At 34.6% G+C, this 13,698-nt stretch overlaps 1 protein-coding gene and 1 long non-coding RNA gene across 12 annotated transcripts in view; one reads left to right on the top strand and one right to left on the bottom strand.

The window, feature by feature from the left end:
* Positions 1–13,698, top strand: part of LOC139113430 (nucleolysin TIAR) — a 461,769-nt gene that overhangs the window by 227,175 nt on the left and 220,896 nt on the right. The window lies entirely within an intron of this gene.
* Positions 1–13,698, bottom strand: part of LOC139113431 (uncharacterized) — a 114,513-nt gene that overhangs the window by 93,189 nt on the left and 7,626 nt on the right. For 6 of the 7 annotated variants that reach the window (XR_011547683.1, XR_011547686.1, XR_011547688.1 and 3 more), the window contains 3 exons: positions 13,468–13,613; positions 13,246–13,352; positions 10,755–12,969 (listed from right to left, as the gene is read on the bottom strand). This is a non-coding gene — a long non-coding RNA (uncharacterized lncRNA). Of the gene's footprint in view, positions 1–10,754; positions 12,970–13,245; positions 13,353–13,467; positions 13,614–13,698 lie in introns of those variants that run through there. The other variant, XR_011547684.1, reaches the window with a different exon arrangement.

Below are 13,698 nucleotides of genomic sequence, written 5' to 3'. Positions count from 1 at the left end.
GCAAAAAAAGTCTCGAAAAAGAACTTTAACCCTTACTTCTTTTTTCCTTTTTTTACATCTTTTTGTCACATGTCATTTACTATTTGCGGTATATGTGCGTAATTTATGATTATGAAATTATTTTTAAGAGACATTAATTACATTTTCTCGACTATATGTATATACTAATATTCACAAATCATAATTTTTAAATCTTAATGTTGGTGTTTGTCTAATGAAATAATGCAAACAAGAGAACGGTGCCCATCTATGAACCGGTATGCAAACATATTAAATCGCTTTCCCTTAATTTAGTCAAGTGCTCGCTGCGTAAACTTAATTATCTCGGTAACTAGGTGCTCCTCATAACCGATTTACATCGTCTCTACTTGTTCGAATTAATACGATGCAAGTAATCTAACTATCTACGGATGTTAATGAACTCCTGATGTGTCGCCTGACTTTCAAATTACCTAAAACTTGTATCCGATAGTCACGTGGCAGAACGGAGACTTTTACATTTCTTCAGCGCATATTTAATCAACTAAAGAAAAAAAAAAAATATCGCGGACAGAACTGCTCTTCAACGGCCGTGCCACGCACTCGGAATTCAGTTAAATCGATCGATTCAACGAGCCGCCTTATTAATTCCGTTCGAACGGAGCATCGTCAACCATTACCCTTTCTCATCGTGGATTAATGAGCTCATCGTCGTTATACGGCAGGCTGTTCCCCCTTTCTCCCGTTCTTTTTGCCCGCGAACGGAATTTAGGTGATACGACAAAAGTTCGTAGCGGCTGTGAATAAAACATGCGGCCAACGAAGCGACACCGGCACGAGTCGTCGGTGAATCAAAATTAAGTGACTCGAGTTAACGAACAAAGGAAGAACCGTCTGGTGAGGATACGGCGAAGGGGTGTCGACGAGGGACGAGAACGGGCGAGATAAAGTGTCGAAAGCTCCGCCGAGATTACACACCGGCGCGGGTCCACTTGTACGTTGCGCTTTACATTATTGACAAGCTTGATTATCTTAAGCATACTTTGCGGCGTTGGAGGTTGCAATCTTGCCTCCGGGAGAGAATGGGAAGGCTTGCCCGGGGTAACCCAAGCTGCTAATATATTTATTAAAAACCTCGAGCGAGCGAGCAGCCCCGTCCGCGCTCCGAACTTATCCAGGATCCGCGGTGCCCTCCCTTCTTTCGCGCGTGCTAAATATTCCTTTCTTCTGGCAATACCGTTCGCCAAGCCGTCATAGTACTCGCCCCCCTCTTTATGCACTTATTTCCCCGCGCTAACTTCGGCTTCTACATCGGCATCGATACCGACTATGTACGAAATATAATCGCAGCTGGTGCATAGCCGAGCTACGAGAAACTTTCCTCTATAAGCCGCCAAATTTTGCGCAAGTTAAATATACTAACGTAGTCGACTAGGTGAATGTAAGCTGGCAATAGTAAACTAACAGTGCACGACATTGAATGCCTTTAAGTTAACGATAAATTTTATTTTAGTTTTATTATGCGAAACATTTTTCAAATAACTTTAATGTATTGTAATTCAATTATTTGTAATATATTACTTTATTTTTATTTTAAAAATTAGAAAGAGTTATGTAAGAGAGAGGAAGAGAGAGAAAGAGAGAGAGAGAGAATTTCGATTATTAATAAATATTTTCATAATTAAAAAAAATATTTGTAAATTTTTTTTTTCTTACCTAAATATTTTGCATTTTAATACAGAATCCTATAAATTTAACAAGACCAAATGAACGAAATTACTTTGCAGTTTTTCAATATTACAACCCGTCATACAGTCTGTAAAAATTCGACATTTCAGAGGTGTTACTATTACACAAAATTATCACGAACCAAAGAGATATACCCAGGAGCATGACGACCATACGATATTCATGCTCATTTGCAAAAAGCTTTCCAACAAACAGAATTTTAAAGTTCTCACTGCAATTTGGATTCAATTAACGATAGCAGCGCTTTCGCTAAAATTATCTCGGGTGCCAATTATTTTAACTTTACGTACTTGATCCTGTTGTGATATCATAGAAAATTTATATTTCGGAATTAAAGATTTGCTATCTTTAAAAAATTTTATCACAGTTTTTAAATATTTAAGATAAATATTTTTACATAGCGCAATATTAAAATTATAAAAATAATTTTCTAATAAAATTCTATTTTCTTTTTTTTATAGTTGAGTATTTACATTAAACGTCGAGGCCTATTAAAATAAGTAAAGATGCATTATGATTACAGTATTAGCAAATGTCTGCTCTCAATTGATATGTACTACGGAAAAACTTAGGTACCGTGAAAGATAATATTCTCTCGCTATTGATCTATACTACTGACGGTATAATATCGCAATATGACTAACGTGCGTAAATTTAATGCATTCTATTTTATCTTGCAAATCGAAATAAACTTATTTTAATTAACTTTACTTCAAAGTATACAACAGTAGGCTTTAATTTCCTTTCGTAAGCATTCTTGTCAAGGGTATTAAAATGCCAATGTATTTATTGGGGTGACCGACAGCGAGCCGGATATCCGACGAAGCTCGTAAATACACACAATATCGAGGGAGGAAAAAAAAGCACAGGAAACAATTGACCCTTCCTGACGAACGCGACGTATCGGCTTCGTTCATCGTGTTTTGCCTTGAACATCGCGACCCCACACGAATTTAAAACGAGCGATTGGTTGACGGTCGCTCAATGTATTTTAGGATCTAGTAGCACAGTGCGGTTGTAGTTAAGAACACTCGAACTATATGCAGATAAAGATTTAAAAAAAAAAATTAAAAAAAAAAAAAAACTGACTATCGAGTCCTAAATTTCGTAAAGACCTGCCTATTAAAAAAATCTTTGATTGTACTCATAGAAAATAGCCACAGGGAAGAGAGAAAAAAAAAAGACAAATGCAGAGAGAAATACTTGACATTTCTACATGAAACAAAGACCGGAAATAAAGGTAAGAGAGAGAATGTGAGTATTACATGATGCAATAGGGTGAAACAGGGGGTGAGCAAGAGTGAGAGAGTGCGGAAGCTTTCGTGAAAGCTTCGTCAAGCTCCGCCCCCCGCCAATAGCAAAGCACAGAGGTTTGCTTATCTTCTGGTGCGCCGGCCAATATCAAACTGACCCGGCCGCGCAGCCTCCAAGGTGGTCCAATCGGTAAATGCTCAGAAAAACGCGTTTCCACGCGGTCACGCTGCAAACTGCGAAAGCTGTTACGAATCGCGCGTTTGAAAACTCGTAGCGCGCGATTATTATCGACTCGTAACGCACGATTATTATCGACACGTAGAAAAATCTTTCAAAAATTTACACGCTTTCTCTCTCTTTCTCTCTTTTATGTATCTTCAAATTTTCTATCTCCATCCATGTTTATTTATTAGATTCAAATTATTGGCTTCTACTTTTGCAATGAGTCCAATAAATAATATGGACCGTTCAATCTAATAAATTTAATAATTCAAAAAAAGTCTATACGATTCGAGCTGAATGCTTCTACTAATAATTTTATTAATAATTACATATTGTATTTCCAATTTTCCATTTCACGAATTAAATTTTTGCATTAAAATTTCTAAAAAAAAAAAAAAAAGCAACGGCCTAAAATTATCAAAGCATTTGCTTTAATGTTTCATGTGTATATGTATGTATTATGCATCTATAATACAACCCAGTATATTTTGCAGTCTTCTGTTAGTTATAATTAAAAAAATATACATATTACAGAAATTACGTAAATTACAGTCTAAGAATCCACTTATCTCTATTAAACTCTGTAATTACATGATTTATACACACAATTAAATTCAAAGTAATATTTGTTGAAAATAAAAAGATTTCGTGTAATTTATTGTTCGCGGAGTAATTGAATCGTACATCGTTTACAATTTAAGTTGTCTGAGAAAATGATTTAAGCCGATTCATTATGCTTGAGCGATCATACAAATTATTCTGGGCCGTTGCGAAACAAAGACACGGTCAATGCATTAAAAACAAACGTTTCATCGAGTTGAATCTAACTTCACAGATGAGATATTTTCAGGAAATGAATGTTCTTCCGTTGGTTTTCCTCTTTTTATAGCTGAATTTTCCGTAATTGCAACTGCAATACGAAGCATCCAATTTCATGGCAGTTATTTGTCCCTTCTTTTCAGAAACGATTTTATTAATGTGTTGCCGTCACATCTACACGATGAAAGTATTTTTTTAAATTGTGATAAAATCCATTTATATACTTATAATCAAAATGTACGTATTTAATTTCTATATCTTATTTTACTTTACGATTTAAATATGCAAACTAATTCTCATTATTATAAATATTACAATTTTTTTAAATAAAAGAATCACTTTATTTTTTTTTCATGCTCACATATTATAAACAAATATAAAAAATCGTTACTCTTTTCTTAAAATATTATACAGCGTAAATGCAATAACGACAAAGAATTCATCGATTGTGCGATCACAAAAAAAAAAAAAAAAATTGAACAAAATTTAAAGCAGAGGAAAACCTTCGGATGCAACCTCCACGTCCGAGACAAGCTAGCAGAAACAGGAAAAATGAGTCAGCTGTGTTCTTACAAGTCATATGTAAAAGTACGAATACGATCAGGCACTAAAGCAAGATCGATGGTGGTTTATTTATTTCAGTTGTACGCTTTCTGATCGAATCGCGATTCTTTTCTTATAAGTACAGTACCTCTCGAACGCGTCTCGGTTTATATTAACCCGGGTACTACTCAAAGGGCCTCGCTTTATCATCGTTGGATGCGACTCGGAAATATGCATCGTATGAAAACTGAATAAAAGAATATCCGCGCATAACAGTATATGTATATAAAAATACGATAATAGATCGTTAATTATTCTCGAGACCGTAAGAATAAGTCTTGCGAAATAATGGCCGATTCTGCTTCGCGATATTCGACACCAAGTCCGTTTTTTTTTTGTACACATGACGTAGTAACGCCACAATGATTGGAAAGTCATAAAACAGAATCTGCAACATCAATCTGTTTTTATCGTCTCACGAACGCACCGGTGAGACGATAAAAACTCGAGCGGTGCGATTATCGCTATTATGTGTACATGAATCATACGTTCTAATACCAAATTTTGCTTTTATATAGGAAGTGGCATATTTCACAAATAAATTTTATAAATAAAGCGCGGCTCGTCGATCACGATTAAAATAACGGATAAAATAATATCATGCAACGCACGTTTGCAATAGTGACATTTACGCTATGAATTGTCACGCGTACATATCCAGCGCACACATCTCGCGTTTATTCGCGATGCGTTTGTTTAAACATGGATTTCACGCGCGCGCGTTATTTATGTATAAGACAAATTCAAGATCGATATTTTGCTTCGTCTTTTCGCTTTAAGGCCTTTATACGACTTTGCGCGCGGTGCAAACGCTAGTGCGTCTTATAAAACTAATTATGCGTTTCCACTGTACAAAAGACGCGAGACTGCATTAAGACATGAAGTGCACAGTTGACTAGTTCTGAGAGAATAAAGACAAGAACGCGAAGGACTTCGTACTTTCGCGTAATTTCTTATTAAAATAGGACAGGGGGGATCAAGAGATGAGCCACGCGAAGGTGCGGTAGCACGAATAAAGCAAATAAGAGAAGGCAAAGACTGTCTGCCCAAGCGATGCAAAAATACGACATGTTTTTCTCATTTAATTTTGTAGACAAAAGGTTCTTGCATCTTCTGTTCGAGAGAGAAGATCATATTCAAAAGAAAGCTCTTTCCCGAGACCTTATCTCCTTCATTTGCTTTGGCTAGTTAAGAAGCATCCTGTGAGATTAAAGATAAAACATCTTTTGTTTCGAGCATAAAAGCTTGTCTCGGACTAGAACTAGACATTTTTTTTTTCAGATTTCAATATATGTATATATGTATAATAAGGTCCATTTACTATTTTTAATTTATATCACACGTCGCGCAATACTTTTTCTAAAGAATGGGCATAAAACGCCAGTGGTAGAACCCACGTGTTAGGCCCGACCATTTTTTCGCGAGAAAAATTTCAATGGTAAAGTCTACAGAATCAGGCGATGTAAGGGGTCGGGACTGTTGAGAGGATAGAAACTGGGAAAGGGGGAAAGCGACGGAAGCATCTGGACAGACTCGCATGAAAGTTTAAACTGATGTTTTACGATGGCTTTTTGTTTCGCGTGTTTTATTGAGCAGAGAGCGGATATTCACGTCAATCTCGCTCTCTTGCAATCCGCGAGAAGCCGTGGAGAATACAGCGCTCTCTTTCATCTGCCCTTCTCTCTTTTTCTTTTCTTTCTTTTTTTTTTTCTTCCCTCCTTTCTCTCTTTATCGTTCTCACTCTTATCTTCTCGCTCTTTCTCTCTCTCACATCAGTTCATATATTATTTTTCTCCTACTCGTTCGTCTTTCCCTATTTCCATGCCCTGCCTATTTTTCTTTCGGTCTCAATCTTTTACGCTTTTATCATTTTTCATCAAACTTTTAGTATAATTTAAGAATGTCTACAAAATACACCCGCGCGATAAAGTCCAACGAATGCTTTAATGCTTTAAAACCATTTGCCATAAAAGTTTCTTCTGCACAAAAAAAAAAAAAAAAAAAAAAAAATATTGCCAGGCCTAACATGAAACTCTACTCTGCTACTCTGTACCGTCATTTTGTATTTTTGTGTTATTGTTTAGAGTACGGACGCGGCATATAAATCCACGGATCTTAAAGTAAAAATTGCATTTTCATGTAGATACGTGTCTTTAAAAAATTCAACGTATTTCCAAATGACACATTCCAAAGGGTCCTAAAGATTGTGAATATATCCCGCCATTTATATGAAGCAAATTCAATTTCAGACGCTTTTGATAAAACGATATTAAAACGTACCGCAGTTTCTCATAATTAAATTGTCTGATGTAAATGAGACCATTTACTGCCATTTAGAAATAACATACGGGTGGATGATAAAGCAATTTTCAACATAATTTTCAATATAAAATCGATGTTAAAGGTAAAACGTGCAAAATTACAATAAAAATATATTACTCTTTGACGTTACCTCTATCGATTACGTCTATTTTTATCTCACTGGCGACATACGCTACACATTTATAACGACGAAACACTGCGTTTCGTTATAAATTTTAATATTTCCAAATAACTAAACGTGATGAAGTATTTTCCGGCACGCAATTATGATTTGCTTCGCGAAGTTGGTGTTACTCTTAATGACGTCATTTCGCGCGGGTTTTAAAAGAGGAAGGATGATGGTTGGGAATTTTCTTAGTCTCTTTAAACTTCTCGTTTGCCCGGGTGGAAAACTCGTAAATCGATAGTCTCAAGGGAACCCAGAATGTTAGATCGTGCACTGCGACGTACGTATCGAAACAACCGTTTCCCGCTGATACCTCGCCGCGAATGACATGTAACTTGAAACACACATGATTTATTCCTACGTACGGAAATGATCATTGCTGCTCGATGGCTCGACATACTTATTTTACAAAAATCAGGTCGGTAATATCAATTACAAAGTGTAATTACCACGCCAAGTTGCTATCAATAAATGATAGAAAATTAGTTGTGCTTTTAATGAATTTCTATTATTAAATTACGGGACAATAATGCCAGTTTTAATAGAAATATAAATTGTATTCAAATAGTTACGTGACATTAATATTTGTAATTTACAGGTAATTATAGAAGCAATTATCGAAACATAAAAAAGTAATAACTTTTTATTACGCGTGTTATCTAATGTTACTTAGTTTAATCGTTGAATATAACATTGTATTTTTCTAGATTAATTATGGATCAGTTTTATTAAAAAAAACAAAAAAAAACTTTAATTATTTGAAATAACTGGAATAGTTCTTCAATTATTACAGATACGGTGAAAAAATCGACTGAAAGTTTTTCACAATAATGCAAAGTATATTTTTCAAAAGTGTTTAATACCTATTTGGCGAGCACTTAAATATTCGACTTTATTATAAGTTATTGCAATAATATAATACAAGTCTAGTATTTCTAGTTAACTATTTAAATTCAAATGTAAGTACTGCCCCCGTATGAGAAAACATATTTTATTAAAGGTTACACGTCTCGAGGTAAAATAAAAATAGTTTACAAATCCCAATCATAATACTTGAGAAACGCGGAGGAATTTATCGTGAAGCGTACAAGGGCAATATCCTTATATACGGAAAGGATTACGTGGCAGGATCCATGGCATGCGAATACGTGTCGCTGTGCACAAAGGTAACCGGCTGTTGCACGCGGCTTATACCTACGTATGCCATGAGAGACGAGTGACGGAGAAAAGATTTTTGGGAAAGACGCATCGGCGAAAATGTCTCGGGAGTTCTCTGTACAGCCACGCGCCTTCAAACCGAAAGAATGTAATTACCGGGAGGATCAAAGTCAGAGAAACGACGCGACGTTCGTGACCCGTCTGCGTCGGTTTCGTCGTAGTCGTTCTCGTCTTGATGCGGAATTTAAATATCGACGGAAGTATTCGGCGTTTGACTCTCGTAACTGGTGCATTCGCCATCTTTTCTCCTCGTTCCTGCCACTCAAAGACTCGTTTGCTCTTGTCGTCTTTTCTTCGCGCGAAAAGGCGACAAGAGGGGTCTCGCGAAGAAGGAAACAAAGGAGTTATCCACCGTCAGCATCTTTTCCCGAAAGCTGTTAAAAGTACACGCGAATGTTTTAAAGTCCTCGTTTCTTATCCTGCTTCCTTGTTATCTCGAAAGCCTCACTGAAGGATACATTCAAGACGAACTTGAAGAATATATATCATTTTAAATAGCCCACCCAAGTTTATCGATAATTTATTAATAATATTCTAACTAAATATATATAATCGTATATTTATAATAACAAATATAAATCTATATGTATTTTTGACGGAAGAAGTAAAAAATATCTCTATTTTATTTAATGAAATAAAACGCGGATACGAAATAGATATAACGATTCGAGCAATAACACCTATCTTTATACAAGTGTTAACTATATTAATAAAAAAATTTACTTTGTACTTTTAACGTTTCAAAAAAAAAAAAAGTTCTAGAGAGTAGAAATAAAATTTGATAAACGTTCATAGTAATAGAAAACCAAATTGCAGACAATAATTTTCTTACTCCGTTAATACATATTTCGATATCTTCCCGCGTAGATTTCCGTACGAGATTATATTTATTATCGTAAATCAGAAGCTTCTAGTTTACTATCAATTGACGTTATCTAATTAAATAGCAATCTTGTAAAAGTTTAATTTATTTTTAAGTAGATTGAAGTCGATCAACTAAAGTTAAACAGAATTTTTGAGTTCAATTCCGAGACACAGTTCTAAAGTAAACTTTTGTTCTTTAACTTCAGCGAAGCAATAAATGACGATATATGCATTCTATCGAGCTTTAGACATACAAGCAGAGAAATCCCACAGCAATCTCGGTTGGCAAACAGTTTTCTATTCATATACATTTTATTGATGTAAAGTAAAGAAAGAGTAGCATTCTATCAGTTCGTACGAAAAATAAATTTTATGTTGCCAAATATGAAAATCATGAGATTATAAAATAATATGCCTCCGCCTGTTTACAAGCCCCTTATTAAAATCATAAAAATTCTTACAAAAAATTTTTTTCTTTCCCCAAATTTATATTTCACATCTCATGTATCTTTATCGAGTCAGTAAAAAATATTTTTAACATAATTATAATTTACAAATAACATCTGTATTTTTTTTTAAGAAATTATCGTTTGAAAAACAAGTATGGGTGATGATTAAAATGCATTTTCCGCGAGTCAACTGTCATTATAAAATGTGTAGGTCTATAAAGCGCAATTCTCGGACGAAATAAACACTCGCTACTCTGACTGCACATGCACGTGGAGCGACTCTCGGGCCACGCGTTTAGAATGTTTCGCGAGACGAGGAGCCACTTGAAGAGGAACGCATTCCACGGGACGGGTGTTCGCGATGAGAAGCTTCCGCCAAAAGCTTGCGTCAAGCTTTCTCGCTTAACCTTAGCGAACGCGTACGTGCTTTCTGTCAGGAATGCCTAGCGCATCGTTCGTCGTCGAGCTACCGGCGCAACTATGGCTAAACTGCGTTTTACGCGGGTCACCGAGAGTATAATATACAAAATTCACTTGACGAAAGGGCATTCGCGTTTAAACTCATTTTCTGTCATCGTTCGTTTTGCCAAAACGATAATTTGCTAGCACGTTTTAATCATCGTTACGAAATAATTAATTAAAAGCTACTGTAAGCGATTGAGATTTATTTCCCTCGCTTGGTTGGACATTTAAGAAACATACAAAGATTTTAGGATTATTTCAACAAACGTTGCATTTAAATTGTTACTGTTGAGTTACGCAAACTTGCGCGGCAAAAAAAGCAAAAATAAAATTCTATCTTATCTAAGCATTACACGTTTAAAACACTTTTTTGGTTTCTGATAAATATTTGATAGCTACGTTTTCTCCGAGGACTATTTTCTTTCATTTCTACTTGGTTTAAATGGTCTTTAGGATAGGTTGGGTTGATGCATGACACGTGTGCGTACCGAGGGACGTACTAATAGAAAGTGATATATGGGAATTGATCTTTTATTATTTAAGCTATGGTCGATCTCGGATATGCATGGAATGCATATTTGCTAGTAACCTACTGTATACGAACCAATGTTACCCTGAGGGGCGATTGTAAATTTCTCCGTGAAACGAGGGTTGTGTTGAACGAAATTTCGTTATTATTCTCCCGCATACAACGTTGCTTAATGATCAAATAAATCAAAATATATACAAAAATATTTTTAAAAAATACAAATCAAATAACGTCCATTTAGACACTTTATTATCTAGAGTTTAATTCAATTTATGTATTAAAATTACAAAAATAAAATTTTTTTTTTCTTTTTTATTGTGATAAATTTTTTTGTCTAATATATTAATGTAATAAATTATTTTATTAAAAATTTTAATCAGAATCTATGATGTTCTAAAAATATCTACGTTGCGTTGTGGCTTTAAATTCGATTGATACTACATAGTTTCGTTAATGTCTATTGCATAACTGTATACAACGTTTGTTAACTGCTGGTTTGTGAAGTACTGTTCAAATACACGTGTAATTACTCGCGATAGATAGTACAAAAACGACGATCATGACATTTGACAGTTGATTAAATTGACAAACAAATTTACAATTACAAACGCGACAGGAAGATGCTTTTAAACCATCAATCACATGTAGATAATCAATTCATTATTGAAATAATTATTAAACCACGTAAAAATTTCAAAAGAATTATCCGTACGACTCATGCTAACAATTCACCTCGTGATTATTTAACAATAATTATAATATAAAAAAATTAATTTATTATATTTATCGTGCTCTTAAAAAAATTTACATTTTTATTTATTGAGCTCAAATTCAAACAGATTTATTACTTTACCGCAAATTTTTACATTAACTTTATCTACAACTTATATTTTTCCCCAATATTTTATATTCGCGCAATCATTATACGTATATTTGACATATTCCTATCCACACGATCGTGATTCGTACATTCAACAAATGCACTTCGATAAGCAAACGATATGCGGCGAATAAACCGAAGCCACTTCAGTCCTTGAGGTATGTCCAGACCAAGTGGACGACTGAGGCGGTAATGTATACGATAGTGGTGATATATAATAAGATATGAACGGGGGGCATAAGGCATAATCATATATCATATGATTCTGGTATGGTGAATTCCTACATCTGCAGAGTGCGCACACTAACAGGATCCCTATCGCTATCACAACTACCGCATTGCATCCGATTACGTACATACACCCTAAGCCTAACTTGAAAAGATTTCTTCTTCTCATTTCTCATTCCTATCTTATTCCTTTTCTCTATCTTTTTTTTTTTAAATTTTTTTTCCCTTCCACCACTCTTCTTCAGCCTCTCTTTTACTTTGTATTTCGTGTATATTCCCTATCCGACCACCGACTGAAACACCAACCGCCATGTATATGTACGTATGAGACTAACACCCGCATTCGAAACAAACGCTCGCACGGCCATGTGCACGAAGGATTTGATACTGTTTCCTTAACTTTTCGAACAAGAAAGCTGGAAAGAAACTTTCTGGATGCCCGACGAGCGACACCGCGTGAGATAAACGATTTGGTCAATGAATAAATAGAAAACCGAGAAAAAAAAAAAGAACTTGATGTACTAAAACGCTTTCAGATCTCTAGACGCATTCGCGTATCAAGAGGTACAGTTGTAATCACGAAGCTGTCCGACGCAGAAACAAAGAGTGTACTGTCGATGACTTATAGCCAATACGAATAAAAAAAAAAAAATAGATACAATTCTGACTACAGTCGATTTTTGTGGACATGTAATAAAATCGACAAAATACTTTAACTGTGGTCTATGTTCAAAATTTCTTTTATAAAACTTTAGTATTTTTATTATAAATACTTCAATTGTTAATATTATTAATTTAAATATTAAATATAATTTTTTATCAATTTCCTATTAATATATAATAATGGTTTTAAAAATAATTAATGCCGATGCCGATTGATTTTTTCGGTTAATTCTTTTTCGTGCCGACAAAGTATATCTCAGTTGTCAAGAAAATATAGTTTAACACGTTTTAACGATAGTTATTAACGGCCCGGTAATAATTTTAAAGTATTACGCAAATTAATAATTATAATATAATAATAATGGGCGAGTTACGCGATCTTTTTATGTATTAAATTAATTTAAATGCGATACCTATTTTAAATTTTAATAAATTGTACAATTTGTACAATTTCCTCGAACGCTGAAACTTAAGCAAAAACCCATCACCTATGCAAAACAATATTGTCGACTCACCGGTTCGATGCGCAGCGGCTGAGTTCAGCAAGGCAGATTTGATGACACTGTAACATAAAAATAAAATATTAATTGTAGAGACGTTTTGAATAATATTCACTGTTGAAAATATAATTCTTACGTGACTCTAATTAATTATTCAATTAAACAATACAAAATTAATTTACTTGTTATCAAATAAAATCTTTAATAAATCAATCTTTTCCAAAATATAAATTATCGTTCTATATTATTAAATTTTTTATTTTAATTTTTATTAAAACAACAATTTAAATGAATATCATGAAAAAACAGTTAATTTTAAACAAAAAAAAAATTCTTACCGAAACGTTGCTCAGCCGAAGCAGGATGCCCATCCTGGGCCTCCTCCTCCTCTCAGGATGTTGGCTGTTGACCCACAGACACGTCCAACACTTCACTATATCTTTACCTGAAAACAGAAGACAAGTTTTGCTTGATTAATCAAATATAGAAAAATATTATAAAAACGTATTGGCGTCGTATGTACTCTCCGCGTTATTTTTTAAGCAAAAAATAATTCTTACCATGCGGTTGTTCCGCTGATGCGAGACCACTTGCAAGACTTCTTCCTCCTTTTCCTCCTCATATCGAGTTGTCCAGGATGTTAAGCGGATCCTCACCTCTGGCCACACATCACGAGACTGCCTTGGCTCTTCTCCGGATTTTCAATCTGAAACAGAAAAATAATTGCGATTAAATACTGTCCTTGAGAGCCCAGTCATTGCGACAAGATCGTTCATACGTAAAAGAATATG

Source organism: Cardiocondyla obscurior, linkage group LG02, assembly GCF_019399895.1.
Source record: "Cardiocondyla obscurior isolate alpha-2009 linkage group LG02, Cobs3.1, whole genome shotgun sequence".
Lineage (NCBI taxonomy): Eukaryota > Metazoa > Arthropoda > Insecta > Hymenoptera > Formicidae > Cardiocondyla > Cardiocondyla obscurior.
Note: the sequence above shows the minus strand (reverse complement) of the source record. Positions and strands in the feature narration are given on the sequence as shown.